This window comes from Papio anubis, chromosome 19 (assembly GCF_008728515.1).
Source record: "Papio anubis isolate 15944 chromosome 19, Panubis1.0, whole genome shotgun sequence".
In the NCBI taxonomy this organism is placed as follows: Eukaryota; Metazoa; Chordata; class Mammalia; order Primates; family Cercopithecidae; genus Papio; species Papio anubis.
The window spans coordinates 17084977-17100846 of NC_044994.1; the positions used below are offsets into that span (position 1 = coordinate 17084977).

The 15870-nt window shown below is 42.8% G+C and overlaps 1 pseudogene; it reads right to left on the reverse strand.

Annotated features, from left to right (window-relative positions):
- Positions 1-2209: 2209 nt before the first annotated feature.
- Positions 2210-15870, reverse strand: part of LOC101012818 — a 102258-nt pseudogene continuing 88597 nt past the window's right edge.

Here is a 15870-nt window from a genome sequence, read left to right on the forward strand (position 1 = left end):
CGAAGCAGTACCACACAAGCTCATCCACGGTACAGGCGTAACGGTGAGTTGGTCAGAACTGCGTCCGGATAGCCACTCTGCCACTTGTATAAACCTTGAACTCTCGGAGGCTTGGGAGAATATGTGCCTAAAACACAGTGTTTGGAATGGGTAAATGCTGAACACAGGGTAGCTCCTGTTATTATTGTTGTGGTTGCTGTGATGGTCATATGCTCTTGTTTTATAGCCCAGGCTTAAGTGAAAGCAAAGCCGAATTCCCAAAGAGTGTCAATTAGGAGGAGAGAAGGAGCTATCCCGTCCTAACTATTAACTCAGATAACGAAAATTCACAGCCGGGTGTGCTGGCTTATGCCTGTAATCCCAGTACTTTGGGAGGCTGAGGTGGGAGGATCACTTGAGCCCAGGAATTCAGGACCAGCCTGGGCAACATAGTGAGACCCTGTCTCTACAAACAAAAACAAAAACAAAAAACCCACAAAATTAGCTGGGTGTAGCGGCTCCCGCCTGTTGTCTCAGCTACTCAGGAGGTTGAGGCAGGAGGATTGCTTGAACCCTGGAGGTCAAGGCTGCAGTGAGCCGTGATAGCACTATTGAACTTCAGCCTTGGTGACAGAGAAAGATCTTGTCTCAAATAAGTAAATAAATAACAAAAATTCACTCTAGACAATGTGAGCTTGATATTTTGTATTATGATGTCAAGTAGGAGTGAATTTCAATATAAAGAAAGTTCTGTCATTTTTTTAGCTATATAAATTAAAAATAAGTTGAAAATCGAACATTCACACACTGTGTTCTTCAAAATTCTCATTTACTGAGTCTCAAAAGCAGATATACTCATTTTAGCAATTTGCCAAGTAAATCTGAAAACACCCGAGACATTGAAACTCAAGGGGAAAATTCTTTTTCTCTTGAAATTTTAAGCAGAAATTTTATAATAAGATTATATGTCATAATTGTGTCTGTATATATGAAGGTCTGTCATTAAGCCTTATAAACACATGATTACATGATTTATTTTTATTGCCTCATTAAACTAGTAATTCCTAAGTATATAAATATGTGATAAAATAGTCTATGAAAACTACATGCAAAAGGCCCTCACATTAGGAAAAGGAACTTGCAAAATAAAGAAACTCACAATTAAGAATTAAATCTCTAAAATCTACACACAAAGCAAACCAGAGTTTTATGGAGATGGTGACCTACCGTGCCTACGTACTAAAAAGTAAATTCTATTCTGTTCAGTCCTTGATAAATACACACAATTTCCATGTAGAGCTAACTCTAATTACCGACAAAGTCAATATGAAGTGCGTGCCCAAGAGCACAGAATAGCTAGTGGACATGAGGATTTTCTTGATTTTTTTTTTCCAGGGCACAAAACTTGAGGTTTTTTGTTTTGTTTTTTTGAGACCCAATCTCACTCTGTCGCCCAGACTGGAGTGCAGTGGTGTGATCTCGGCTTACTGCAACCTCCCCCTCCCAGGTTCAAGCAATTATGTTGCCTCAGCCTCCCGAGTAGCTGGGATTACAGGCACCCACCACCGCACCTGGCTGATTTTTGTATTTTTAGTAGAGACGAGGTTTTACGATGTTGGCCAGGCTGGTCTCAAACTCCTGACCTCAGGTGATCCACCTGCCTTGGCCGTTCTAAAGTGCTGGGATTACAGGAGTGAGCAAATCATGAATTTGTGAGCCCCAAACAGGCCAGTTCTTTGTGTGTATGTTTCTCCACATCTCTTTCCATTTAAAGTTATAGCAAGATGCTCTAAAAGAGTGGCTACAGAGGCAAAAAGAAACATCTGACTTCCTAAAAATGTGCAAAACATGTCAGAGTCAAAAGTTAGAAACTTGCTACCTGACCTAGTCCGTCTCGCTGCTAGGAATCAAAGCTTCTATTTTCTGTGGTTCTCTAAAGCCTTTATCATATCCATATTTGCCTTAGTTTTCTGCCTTAGTTCATCTCTCTTTTTCACACCTTGACTTCTACAATATGTTATGCACCATCTGTATTCTTTCACCTAATTCTTTGTGATTCCTTTCAACCCAGTTTTTATTTACTTCATGAGGGCAGAAACAGTTACATTTATTTCTCCCTATTCCCTGAACCAGATGCACAGTCTCTAGCATAGAGAAGGTGTTTCTAAAAGTGTTTATTGAACTGAATTATTGAATGTGGCCCTCTAATCATCACTTCTCATTTCGTGTGTGTGTGTGTGTGTGTGTGTGTGTGTGTGTGTGTGTGTGTGTGTCCTCCGGGATTCCTTAATAAAACGGCTCTTGAAAATTACCCTTTCCTAACTCACTGCAAACTCTGACACATCTTTCTTTCAGGGGGTCAACTTCTTCAGCTCTGCTGGGGCCTCAAAATGTCCTCAGTTCCTGTATGTGGGTCTCTTGTATTTTTCTTTCCCCCATAATTTTTCATTGAGAAGTTGCCTCTTTCTTTGCTCACAAGTCACCTGAGTGGCTTCTGGGCCAACCTTGCTTTCACCTGTGCCTACCATGAGGATGAACTGGTGAGACACTAAGATCCCAATCTGCTATGACCACGGAGGGTTTTAACAGTGATTCACAGGAAATGCCACGGACTCTATGTTTCTGTTCAATGAGGGATGCGTCTTGAGCCTTGGTCCTTGCTAGAAGTTATTCTTCCTACAGAAGGAGCAATGGAGACACATCTTCTCTACAGCATAGTCAGACTAGAGACCCTCCACAAAGTAGAGGGAAACCACTCTCTACTAATAATTAACTGGCTGCAGATATTTTAAAGTGAGAAGGACAAATGCTGTTTAGCAATAAATTAGCATAGTCCTTGTTCTTTTTTACACACAAAAAAATCACATATACTGTCTAATTATTTTCTGCAACTAATAAGTGCCTCAATCAACTAGAATCCGGCCAGAGAAACAGAGCTCATATCACCTCAATGGAGGGAATTTTATATGGGGTACTGGTTATAAAAGTGTTGGAAGAGTTAACAAAAACAAAACACACACATAAAAAATGGCAGGAAAGCAAATCAGAGATTTACAACAACAGGAAACCTCTAGGACTTGAAGGTTTGAGGGAGGTAGTGGTGTTTCCAGAACCCAGATGCTGTCTGATGGCAAGTAAGGTCACAGAGGGCAGGCCTGCACCAAGGATCTGGGACTGCAAAGGAGACGGCAGGAATGCCACCTGAAGCAGAAAGAAAGGAAAGAAATACCTTAGATTTTCTTCCTCCCCGTCTAAATTACCAGGCTCAGAACCCAGGACTTTGCAATGATTGCAATACAGACTTCCGCGGGCTAAAAACCACGTGGAATGCATTCAAGATGCTTAGAAGCACCTGGACTATTGAGAAGAAAATAAATCCCAACCAAATCAGAACAAATACTCTAGTATTATCCACAACCATCCATGAGGTTTTTTGTTTTGTTTCAATTTGTTTTTTAACCACTCTTTTAATGAAGAATAACTAGAACTTGATAGCAGAACCCCAGTATAGATTCATGTATGATTTCTTGCATATAATTATATTTCATGGTTTACCCCATATAGTTCTCATTTCATCAGTGCAGTCATTTCAGTTAATTTTTTTATTGTCTTCATAAAGTCCAGCATCCACAGATTCTTCCAGGTATTGTCACAGATATTGAGTACAAGGTGGTTCCTTGTTGACCAGTACAGAAATAATATTGGTGTCCAACTTAGGCACCTTTCTGACATTTATTTTTGACTAGAAAAGCCACATGTTACACAGCCATAAACACATTTCTCACTTCCTCTTATCTTTTAGCGCAGGTCACCTCTCTGACATTTCATTCCATTAAACAAGACAAATGGAGATTTTTTTTTTTTAATCTCTTGAAAACTCTTATCCAAACTTTCACCAAACTACGAGACATTAGAAAGTTCTTATTCTCCTAGAGAGTACCTTAGGTCTTCTTCCAGTTCCCCTTTCCTTCTCTTACTCTTTTCTCCTTTTCCTTGAACATATTTCTCTCTTCATAACTAAGTTCCTATCTCGGGCTCCAATTATCTTATGTCTTGACCCTTACTGTTTTCCCTCCAGAAACTTCCTTTTCTTTTCACTAATTAATTAGAAGGGAGTGTCCCCCGTTATCACCTATACCAATCCTACTGATCAGGAGTCCTCCCTCTTCCCATGCCCTGGGATGTCTACCCTACAAAGTTCTTGAAACTTACTCTTTTTACAGTACAGAGGGAAAAATATCTCGTCCTCTGCAGTCTCAGAGAAAAAACTCTTTTTAAGTTTTTTGAGAAATATCGACAAATCAACTTGTTCATCGTGTTCAATATCTGGAATAAGCAACCTCCATGGCTTCGTTTCAATCCTCATTTCATTTCATGAAATGGAACCTGTTCTCTTTGCAGACTCCCATAGTATCTTCCCCAAAGTACAAATCAGAATAGCAAATCCAGGTTAAAGCAAGCTCTGTGTCGATGTGGAGCCTCAGACCAGACCCCAGACTCCTCCAAACCCCAACCCTGGTAGCCAAGGAAGGGAAATGCCTGTCATTTCGGGGGCAGGGACCCTCTGCGGAGATTTCTCAGTCTCCGGTCTTAATGAGTTTAACTCTAGAGATGGGCAGCTCCAGCCTCCCCGCTGAGCATAATTATGTGATGGGGCACCTGGGGAGAGATTGTCACAAAGATAACTGGGTCTCAGGCTATTTAGCGCTTTACAGATGAGAGTAAGGTGGTGACTTGGAAAAACGAGGTCTGGTTCAGATAGGAAGACTGCAATGGTTCATCTTCCTCCCTCCTGTGGAAGCATACACTGTTGTGTTTTTAATTGATGTACGGGAGCCCAGGGCACAAAATGGACTCACGTGAGAAATCACAGGATACCAAGACCGGATGGCACTGGAGGGGTCATCTCGTCTACCCTCAGCCTGCAGGCAGGACTGCTTACAAGCTATCTTGGAAGGAGGGCTCACTGCCCTTTTCATCACTACCTCTGGAGGACCGAATACAGCAGATAACCAAGGGCTACCTGGGCACCAGTGCACACTGCAAAGGACTATTTGTATGTGTTTATTCTGGCTCTCCTTGCTTAAAAGGCATAGTCAGGGTCAGGATCAGGTCCCCAACATGGGCAGCTTAGAGCAGCACACTGAAATGTCAAAAATTCACCGGACGGCATGAATATACTGAAGAATACACAAAGAAAATATATTGAATCATCTTGTGCAAATTCACACCTCACCGAGGTGCTGAATGAGGAGAGTGATCTCTTAACCACGTCAAACTCTTCCTGTGAGTGCAGCAGGACGGGACAGGATTTCTGTTTTCCCCTAAGAAAAAGTTCATGGAGGACCTAAAACAGGGAATGGTGGAAGGGGGATTGGACAGCTGATCCTGAGGCATCTAGATGCTGACATCCAGGCTCCTGCAGAAAGGAAGCACCTAACCATGCAGATCAGGATGAGGTAGGGGGTTTGGGAACTGCAGTCCCATTCTGGCTTTAGGGCCTCCCTTGTCTGTATTAATGTGATAACATGGAGAGGAGAGGTTGTGTTTAGGGCCCGATGTAGGCAAGCCACAGGGTGCAGGCTCCAGGAATTGGCAAAGAGAACTGTCCCATGGTGCTAGTCAGACCGGAGGACATCTGTCAAGAAGCCTGGGCACATTCCCATGATGCCAGGGCACAAGGGAAAGTTGTAGGGCAAATGGGCCCTGCTCCCTGCAAAGAACTGAAGTGGAGGTTTCTCTCTGGACTGTCCACACCTGAAGCCACTGGATTTCATATGTCTCTGAAGCCTCTAGAGGAGATGAGGAACCCCTCCTCTTGGCCAGAGATTCACAAACTATGACTCATGGGCCAAATCTAGCCTGTGGCCTGCTTTTGGACAGCCCAAAATGTTTTTATATTTTTAAAGAGTTGAAAAGAAGAAAGATATGCAACACAGACCATATCTGGCTCACAAAGCCTACGTTATTTACTCTCTGGCCCTTTACAGAAAGAGTTTACCAACCCCCGTCTAGGTCACTGATTCTCAAATTTCCATGTTCATAAAAACCACTTAGAGCACTTATTAAATCTGCAGATCACCCCAGCTAATATCTGAGTTAGTAGATCTTGGACTGGGCCTCCCATATCTGCATTCTAAGAACTACAGAAGCTAATTCTAAAGTAGGTGAAGCCTAAGAGAACCTTAGCAATATTCCCTTTCAACTAATCACTAAGTCTGTATTTTATAATTTCTATGTGGCCAGCACCCTACTGAGTGTGGTGGGAGACACGATTTGTGGATGATCACTCCACTCCATCACAGAATGCGCAATCTTATGTGGGGAGAGGAAAGTCCTTATATGAGTGATAACTCAGGGCCAAATGGCTTGGGGCCAATTCCACATCAGCTGAGAGTTTGGGTGCAGGGCCACTCAGTATCATTGTAGCCGCCCTGAAGGCAATCGGTGCATAATGAGTGTTTGAGAAACAGTAGGCAAGTTTGGGATATGCAGAAGGTTTCACAGACATTTGCAAAGACACAGAGCAGGAAGGGGCTTTGGGGATGATAGCTGTGGAGGTACAGACAGAGAGCAGAATGGCCTGACTGCGAAGCGCTGTCTGGAGGGCAGCACTGCTGGGCTTCCTCTTCACAGCAAGAAATACTCAGAAAAGCAGCTTTTCTTCCTTACCTCCTGCTGAAGCCTCGTTAGATCCTAAGCCATGGCAATCATGATTCTGTATCTTTCTACCTAAACTGCTTTTGCCACTTTTCACTCTTCCCTCCTTGCATCCACATATCCTCTCTAAATTCTTACCTCATTGAGAGTTTTTCATCATGCACTACAAATTTATGCCTTTATTTCTTTGCAAATGTTATTCTTGTAGACTAGATTGTTCTTTCTATATCGCCTTCTTATTTATAGAGAAAATTTTGTCTCGTATCCCAATACCCAATTTAAGCATCATATTCTCCATGAAGCGATACTTTTCCTAACCTTATTCCTTCTAAACAGAGTTCAGTTATTTTTTATTTTGCACTACCCTGGTATCTTGAACAAGGCAGAAGATAGGGCTTATATTGTATTAGAGCTCTTTGTCTTCATTTCTATCTTCTGAATGACTATGACCTCTTTGATATCAAAGACCATGTTTATCCACCTTCACTTCCTTGGTGCCTACGACAGTGCACACAGCAGTGATCAGTAAACATGTCCTCAGTGAATGATTGAATGATTTATGAGAAGGGCATTTTCGGCTTGGGGAAGCCCCTAAACATCAAAGGAGTATGGCCTTGCTGATGCTATCAACGAGACCCATACAGGTTCTTAAATAGGGGATGATTCCGTTTTAGGTTACTTATAAAGAAAATATGCATGGGAAGTAGGAGTCTAAAGATGATTCGTTGAATAGGTAGGAAGGCTGGAACTTCTCCCTAGAGGAATATAATCTCATACTTTTATAATAACCCCTTGGCATCCCAGCATCTTTAAATTCAATAAATATCTGCAGAGGAAGATCACAGGTGAGATCTGAGCTAGACACTGTCCCATGTGTATTGCACCTTGGCTGGGCCCTGTGCTATTTGATTACCTGAGATTTCAGATGGAACAATATGGGAAGAGCTGCTGGTGCCCTGGAAGTTCTAGAAGACTAGAATAAATTAAAAAGTAATAATAATTTTAATATCAACTACACCTCTAATCTCACAAATCTTTTAAAATTAGAACTTAAATCTGCCCACAATAGGATGTGGTCCAGTAACAACTTATTTACCTTAAGGACAAGAGCCAACACTACATGCAGAGAAACTGGAGAAGTTCTAGAGAACAACCAGAAAGTACAAAGACAAAGGAAAACAGGTCTATGGAAGTTCCGTAGAAGATGTTAAGAGGGAAGAGATGTTCTAACAGGCAACATGGGAAATGTCAATGGGCAAATGCCAGTGATGGTTGGGTTTCCAAGCCGCAAAGGGGAGATTCAAAGTAGGTGGAAATGTAGCAATTGTTTTCCAATTGGTGGTTCCAGGATTCTGAGTTTTGTTTGTCAGAGGATGTGAGTATTATTTGGGGGAATATGGCAGAGCCAACTATCTGGACTCCAAGGATATCCAGCCAGGATTTTTATTTTCCTGACTCCTCACATCTTCATGGGACTAAGTGACAAATGCAGGCCAATGGAATGTGAACAGAAGTAGCAGGTGTCACTTTCAGGCGAGATGGTTAACTACCTAATGTGCCTTCCTCATACTCTCTTCTGCTTCTACAGCCACCGGAGAGGCCCTTGATTAAAGTTGGAGACATCTCAAGATGGGAGAAGCCCCATGTCACGGCTTGAAGGAGAGCTACCAGGAAAGCTGCCAGAAGAGACATATCTATATTGGTCTTAGCGTGCAGGAGAAATTAACTTTTATTGGATTAATCCTACGAGATTTGAGGCTGTTCCTTGTAATTTATTAATTCAGGGTAGGAGGCTAGATTTCCGGGAAATTTTCAAGGGGCTACCAAGTCACAGCCTAAATTAGCATTTTAGGCAGGGCACGAGCAGGATAGGAAGAGTCCTGGGTGGTCTTGGGGCAAATAAAAATGTAGGAGAGATCTTGGCCAGCAGTCCTTTTCCACCATTGATTTTTGCTGGGGGCAGCAGCCTTCGACTCATTGATTTTAGCTGCTGATTAAGTCATGCTCTCCAGCCTGTCAGCAGTCACTTCATTTCCTTTCATCTCATGTTTTCACCTGCTTGAAGCTCCACAACAATCAGGATGTTGATTTTGCAACTGAACGTTCAGGAGGGCTTTAAAAATGGCTCCCATCCCTGCATGGCAGTTTTCAGCCCAGACTCTTCCTCTCTCCTCCAAGACAATTGTTCTCCGGGCTGATGCCTGTTAGGCACAGGAAAACGCTAAAGCCAGAGGCAGCTGGTCTTCACAGAGGCTACAGCAGGCCAGAGTTCCATCTGGAGGAAACTGGAGACCGACTTGGAGTTACCTCAAGACCAAAATGCTCCTTTCTCTTCTGCAGAACGAGCTGTGAAGATACCCAAGACCCAAAGCAAGATTTACAGCAAACAGGAACTAAAGAGCAGATGGCAGGAGGTAGCTCAGATGCCAAAGCAAGCCTCATTGTAGTTGAAGAGGGGGCACAAAACTAGAATTGAATGCGGCCCAGAGTGCTTAGAGTGGGAAAGAAGATTCGAAGCCTCGGGACAGATCTGTAAGGGAGAGAGGAGATGGACATATTCTCCTCACTCACTTGCTCACTCTGTCTCTCTCTTTCTCTCTCGCATCTGTGGTTGCTTAAACAAATAAACAAAACAAGATGGCTGCTGATGGATGGCTGTCCCCTGCACACCGGCAGAAACATCTTCATGCTAGGTTTGCCCGGCTAAACACATGCCACAGCTGATCTGTCTGTCAAGCAGGCCGCACACCACTGCTGATCAATCTTCACATGCCAATTATGTGATGTGGAGTGGGCTGGGAGGGGATGCACAGGTGAGGGGCGCTTGGTGCAGGGAGGAAATCGCTCTTGGGATTCTTCTCTGTGCCCCTGCTCTCCTCTTTGTCCCTGCTAGGAGAGAGTGAGGGGACAGTGAGGGCTCCTCTCCTCCCAGCACCACACCATCTTATACATAGTGCCCCACTAGGCAATGTTTGGTGCCGCCTCCATCTGCCTCTGAGGAGGGCCAACAGAATCCAAACATGAGAACTTATGACAGACAGGAGATTGGTTCCTGTTTGTGGCAGATGCAAATTCTGTCACCAGGCTGGAGAAAGGCTGGCCACTGTGCATTCTTGTTAGGGTTTCTTTTTCTTTTTTTTTTTTTTCCAGACAGAGTCTTGCTCTTGTTGCCCAGTCTGAAGTGCAATGGTGTGGTCTTGGCACACTGCAACCTCCACCTCCCGGATTCAAGTGATTCTCCTGCCTCAGCCTCCTAAGTAGTTGGTATTACAGCCGCCCGCCACCACCCCCGGCTAATTTTCTATTTTTAGTAGAGACAGGGTTTCTCCATGTTGGCCAGGCTGGTCTTGAACTCCTGACCTCAGGTGATCTGCCCGCCTTGGCTTCCCAAAGTGCTGGGATTACAGGCGCGAGCCACTGCGCCCAGCCTTTGTTAGGATTTCTGACAGGGATACAGATTCGTTTTGTGCCCTCTCTTTTCTTCTTCCCTGTGTTAATAGGCACACCAGAAGCTTAACTCCCCTCCTCAAGGAGGTCAACTCCCTTGGCAGCCAAGCCCCAGACCTACTGATGGTGGTGTGGGTAGGGGAGTGGCCAGCTTAGCACATGTGTGTGTGTGCGTGCACACATGTGTGTGGTGTTTAGTCAACACATCTTCTCAAATTTTTGCTACCAGTTTGAGTAGCCGTCTGAGGGGCTCCCAGGGAAAGCTGGCAGGACCTAGCACATAAGAGAAGCCCCAGTGTCTAGATGGCAGTGTATGGAATGAAAACCTCGTGGAAGGCCTGGGTTATTCTCCTGAACCCACAGAGCCGCACACTCAATGCATTTCTAAGATTCTTGTCTTCTCTCCAAACCAAAGCTGCGTAGCAATGGCAGAGGTCCTCTTGTCCTTCCCAAACTCAACTTTTCTTTCCTCTCCGTAAGCATTAGTTCATGCATCGTACTTACCTGCAGGCCAGAGTCCAGCCTGCTCTCCCTTCATAATCTCTTCCATCACCTTAGCCAGAGGGACCTCTTCCTTCCCTCTATGGACTTTATTGTCTGAATATCTCATGGAACTCTGCTGCACACGATATGGTTTGTGAACACCACTAGATAATTAGTCCAGTGAGTTCAAGTCTCTGTCTTGCACGTTTTGGTGTTTCTGCACAGCGCCAATAATAGTGCTATTCAACTACTGGGCTTGAAATATATATTCACTAAAATGAGGGAGTTCTCAGGAAGTGGCAACTTGAAGATTTGCCCCTGCAAAGTATATGCCTCAGAAAAAAATACTAGTAACAAAGACCCTTACATGTACGCCACACTCCCTGCCTTCAAAGCTTCCTCAAGAACCAGGAAGTCCCGTTGACTGATCAGTTTCACAGTGCTTCCCTGGCCATTGCCTTCCTGCTGTGAAGCCATTGGAAACTTCCCTCATTTGCTATTATTTGTTACGGGCCCCAAAGTCAGAATCACTCATTGCTAAGTTTTGGTTTTCAGGCTCATGTAGAAGCATTTTCATTTGTGTCCTTTTTCATCTGACTCTTTAAACTAATCCTTCTTGACTTCAGATCTTTGCACAAACCTCCCGTGTCATCATCGGGGAGCTCTGGGCCCAGAGCAAAGGTAGGAGGCAAAAAGCCCCAAATCTGCACGTTTTATTTCATTGGTACATGTATTTAATCCATCTGCAAACTATTCATTGGATAGCATTGTAGGCTTCCCTCTCTGGGAACACTAAGGTATGTGTATTCAACAGTGGAAAATAAACATAAGATTTTATTACAAAGTGCCACTGCCGCTCCTGGCATGAGTAATTTGTGCACCTGCATTTTTAAAATGTTTCAAAGTTTTTCCCCTTGGTGGATTCCGTGGTAACACACATTAGCTTCCTGGCTGTCACAGCCTGGTTCTTGTAGGCTCCTGTGACTTCTGCCCATGCCATCCAGACGTCATTGTTTTCAGAGCAGATAGCAAACAAATGTGATGACTGCCCCTGTAAGCCTTTGAGAGTGCAGGTTCCTCTTTTGTCATGATAAATGCCTTCCTCCCAAGAATGAGCAAAGCTATGGAGTGGCTTAATCCCAAATCCCAAGAGGTAAAGGACAGATTATCAAGGGAGTAATAAAAGTCAGGCTTTATCCCCAAAAGACATGGGGATGGTTTTAGAGACAAAAGCTGAGTTGATCCCTTCTGCCATGCTCTTTGCCTTGTAGTCTGCTGTTTCTTAAGCACAGAAACCAAGTCACTTGCAGCTCCTCACTGAGGTTCTCCAGCAAATTGGGCAACCCAATATGATCCAGTCGGAACTGAGATGCCCCGTTAGTGATGGAACCTGGCTCCAGGGAGCTTCAGGTTTGGAGAATGGTATGCAGGCATTGGCAGGGGAGTGCACTATTACTTGGAATGGGACACAGCATCTTGGCTTTCCTTTATCTTTTCCTTTCTCTCTCGCTCTCTCTTTTTTTTCCCCATGATTCTGATTTTTGCAGGTGTCTAAAGTCAGCTTTGTGTGCACATTGCTAACTAAACAATTTCCCCTGTGATCTCTGTAATCTCCTGGAAATGTTCATTGATTCCTTCCAATGTCCCCCACAACAGCCCAGAAGACTGGCAATTTCAAGTCATCTTAGGCATGTTAATACTTTCTTAAAGTCATATTGCAGCATATTGCACACTTCTCCCTCAAACAGTGGGTCTCAGAGGAAGATGATAATGACCCACTGCTACATCAACTCGATCATTAGAGTTTCTGTCTCTCTAAGCAACATCAGGCAGATAACTTGATCTAAAGAATATTTATCTGTCCAATGTGCAAATGGAGACAGAGAGAGCTCCACTGATAGAATCGCTGGGTGTGAAATCTTCATTGTTCAGTGTGATCGACAGCAATGGAATGCTTGTTTCATTTAAATAATACTGAGTTTTCCAACACTACACACCATCTGCCTTGGGAGCTGCCTGGCCCAGGCAAAGAATTTAATGTATGTGGCATTTTGAGTGGTTTAAATGCAAGTTTGTTCTGGTTTTAGTCCAAGGGGTGGTGGTGAAGTAGTAGGCAGTGTTTTCACTGCTGAGGCTCAAATTCTTCATTCTTGCTGTAGATGAGGCCTTCATTGGCCAACTGTCCATCTCTGAGCTTGACAATCCAGGAAAATAATTTCTCCAAGAATGTAATTCTTTTTTCTGGGAGAACAGGAAGAATCTTGCTTTGATATGCTCTGTGATTTTGTATACCAATACTTATAGTCAAGTCCCAAGTTTAAATTCTGGGAAACATTTCTCAAAGAATCCCCTAAAACTTTTGAACCAGGTTCTCTGGTTAGTTCTGCCTTCCATGGATGTATGGACCATTGTCTAAAAGGAAAGACTCTTTGAATTGTAACTAAAACCAAATATAAAATGCGCACACGCGCGCACACACACACACACGAGTTTATTTGGAGAGAAATCAAAAACTTATTTTGACAGAGACCACTTGTGCCCAGGTTGCTTGTGAATGTTATTTTGTGTAAAGAATACTACAAGCAGACTGGGTAACAACACAGGAAGTAAGTGCCACATTCAGCCATTCAGCTGTGTTGTATAGTGAGTAGCATTTGATAAATATACCTTGTCTTGGATTCAATATTGCTTAGGCTCTGTCTACAGTTTTAGGCAAAGAAACTATTTGGACTAATTACTTCAACAAACCAGGGTAAGGATACTGTATTGGTATAAGAAACTCTAACTTCAAATTTACAACCCTACAATTTCAGCACCTTAACAGAATAATGGTCTATTGTTCCTCCCACCACTGTTTTAATATGAGTTGGGGGTAATGTAAGGCTCTGCATCATGAAGTCATTCAGGGATCCAGGCTTCTTCCATCTTTTGTCACCTCCATCTTTACCATGCAGTCACCAAGATCACCACAGAAAACGAGGAGAGAAATAGAATGTGGAACCTGTACACTCACTCCTACTGTCTTGGTCCCAAAGACTCTCCTCAATACAAAAGGACTGGAAATGTAATCTGGGGCCAGTCTTTGCCACAGATGCCATTGCCTTCATTATCTAGATAGTTCATGTGAAAATATCCAGCTGCAATCATAGGGAATTGTTCCAGCTCTCTCCATCTCATTGTGTCTTGGAGCTGGTGGAAGGAACACTTACCAAGCCCCCTTCCTGAGGTGTTTCTTAGTGAGTACTAAGCCAGTGTCCTCCACAAGAGCGATGGCCTCATGGTGAGTGGTTGTGAACGGAGCTGATGATGTCACCATGGCATTTATGCCTGAGGTGTTCTTCTAGCAGTTTCAGTGACTCCAGTCTAGTTTAGTTATTCTTTAGAGTAGCAGGACTTCTTTCATTTGCAACTTGAAAAAAAAGTATAATAATATCAAAATTAGGCCATAAATATTGTTTTATTATATTGAAATAATAAATAAATTAGTAATCCTAACTTATAATAATTTTATAATAAATTAGTAAATTACTATTTTCTTTTTTTTTTTTTTTAAATTTATTTATTATTATTATACTTTAAGTTGTAGGGTACATGTGCATAACGTGCAGGTTTGTTACATATGTATACTTGTGCCATGTTGGTCTGCTGCACCCATCAACTCGTCATTTACATCAGGTATAACTCCCAATGCAATCCCTCCCCCCTCCCCCCTCCCCATGATAGGCCCCGGTGTGTGATGTTCCCCTTCCTGAGTCCAAGTGATCTCATTGTTCAGTTCCCACCTATGAGTGAGAACATGCGGTGTTTGGTTTTCTGTTCTTGTGATAGTTTGCTAAGAATGATGGTTTCCAGCTGCATCCATGTCCCTACAAAGGACGCAAACTCATCCTTTTTTATGGCTGCATAGTATTCCATGGTGTATATGTGCCACATTTTCTTAATCCAATCTGTCACTGATGGACATTTGGGTTGATTCCAAGTCTTTGCTATTGTGAATAGTGCTGCAATAAACATACGTGTGCATGTGTCTTTATAGCAGCATGATTTATAATCCTTTGGGTATATCCCCAGTAATGGGATGGCTGGGTCATATGGTACATCTAGTTCTAGATCCTTGAGGAATCGCCATACTGTTTTCCATAATGGTTGAACTAGTTTACAATCCCACCAACAGTGTAAAAGTGTTCCTATTTCTCCACATCCTCTCCAGCACCTGTTGTTTCCTGACTTTTTAATGATCGCCATTCTAACTGGTGTGAGATGGTATCTCATTGTGGTTTTGATTTGCATTTCTCTGATGGCCAGTGATGATGAGCATTTTTTCATATGTCTGTTGGCTGTATGAATGTCTTCTTTTGAGAAATGTCTGTTCATATCCTTTGCCCACTTTTTGATGGGGTTGTTTGTTTTTTTCTTGTAAATTTGTTGGAGTTCTTTGTAGGTTCTGGATATTAGCCCTTTGTCAGATGAGTAGATTGCAAAAATTTTCTCCCATTCTGTAGGTTGCCTGTTCACTCTGATGGTAGTTTCTTTTGCTGTGCAGAAGCTCTTTAGTTTAATTAGATCCCATTTGTCAATTTTAGCTTTTGCTGCCGTTGCTTTTGGTGTTTTAGACATGAAGTCTTTGCCCATGCCTATGTCCTGAATGGTACTACCTAGGTTTTCCTCTAGGATTTTTATGGTATTAGGTCTAACATTTAAGTCTCTAATCCATCTTGAATTAATTTTCGTATAAGGAGTAAGGAAAGGATCCAGTTTCAGCTTTCTACTGATGGCTAGCCAATTTTCCCAGCACCATTTATTAAATAGGGAATCCTTTCCCCATTTCTTGTTTTTCTCAGGTTTGTCAAAGATCAGATGGCTGTAGATGTGTGGTATTATTTCTGAGGACTCTGTTCTGTTCCATTGGTCTATATCTCTGTTTTGGTACCAGTACCATGCTGTTTTGGTTACTGTAGCCTTGTAGTATAGTTTGAAGTCAGGTAGCATGATGCCTCCAGCTTTGTTCTTTTGACTTAGGATTGTCTTGGAGATGCGGGCTCTTTTTTGGTTCCATATGAACTTTAAAGCAGTTTTTTCCAATTCTGTGAAGAAACTCATTGGTAGCTTGATGGGGATGGCATTGAATCTATAAATTACCTTGGGGAGTATGGCCATTTTCACGATATTGATTCTTCCTATCCATGAGCATGGTATGTTCTTCCATTTGTTTGTGTCCTCTTTTATTTCACTGAGCAGTGGTTTGTAGTTCTCCTTGAAGAGGTCCTTTACATCCCTTGTAAGTTGGATTCCTAGGTATTT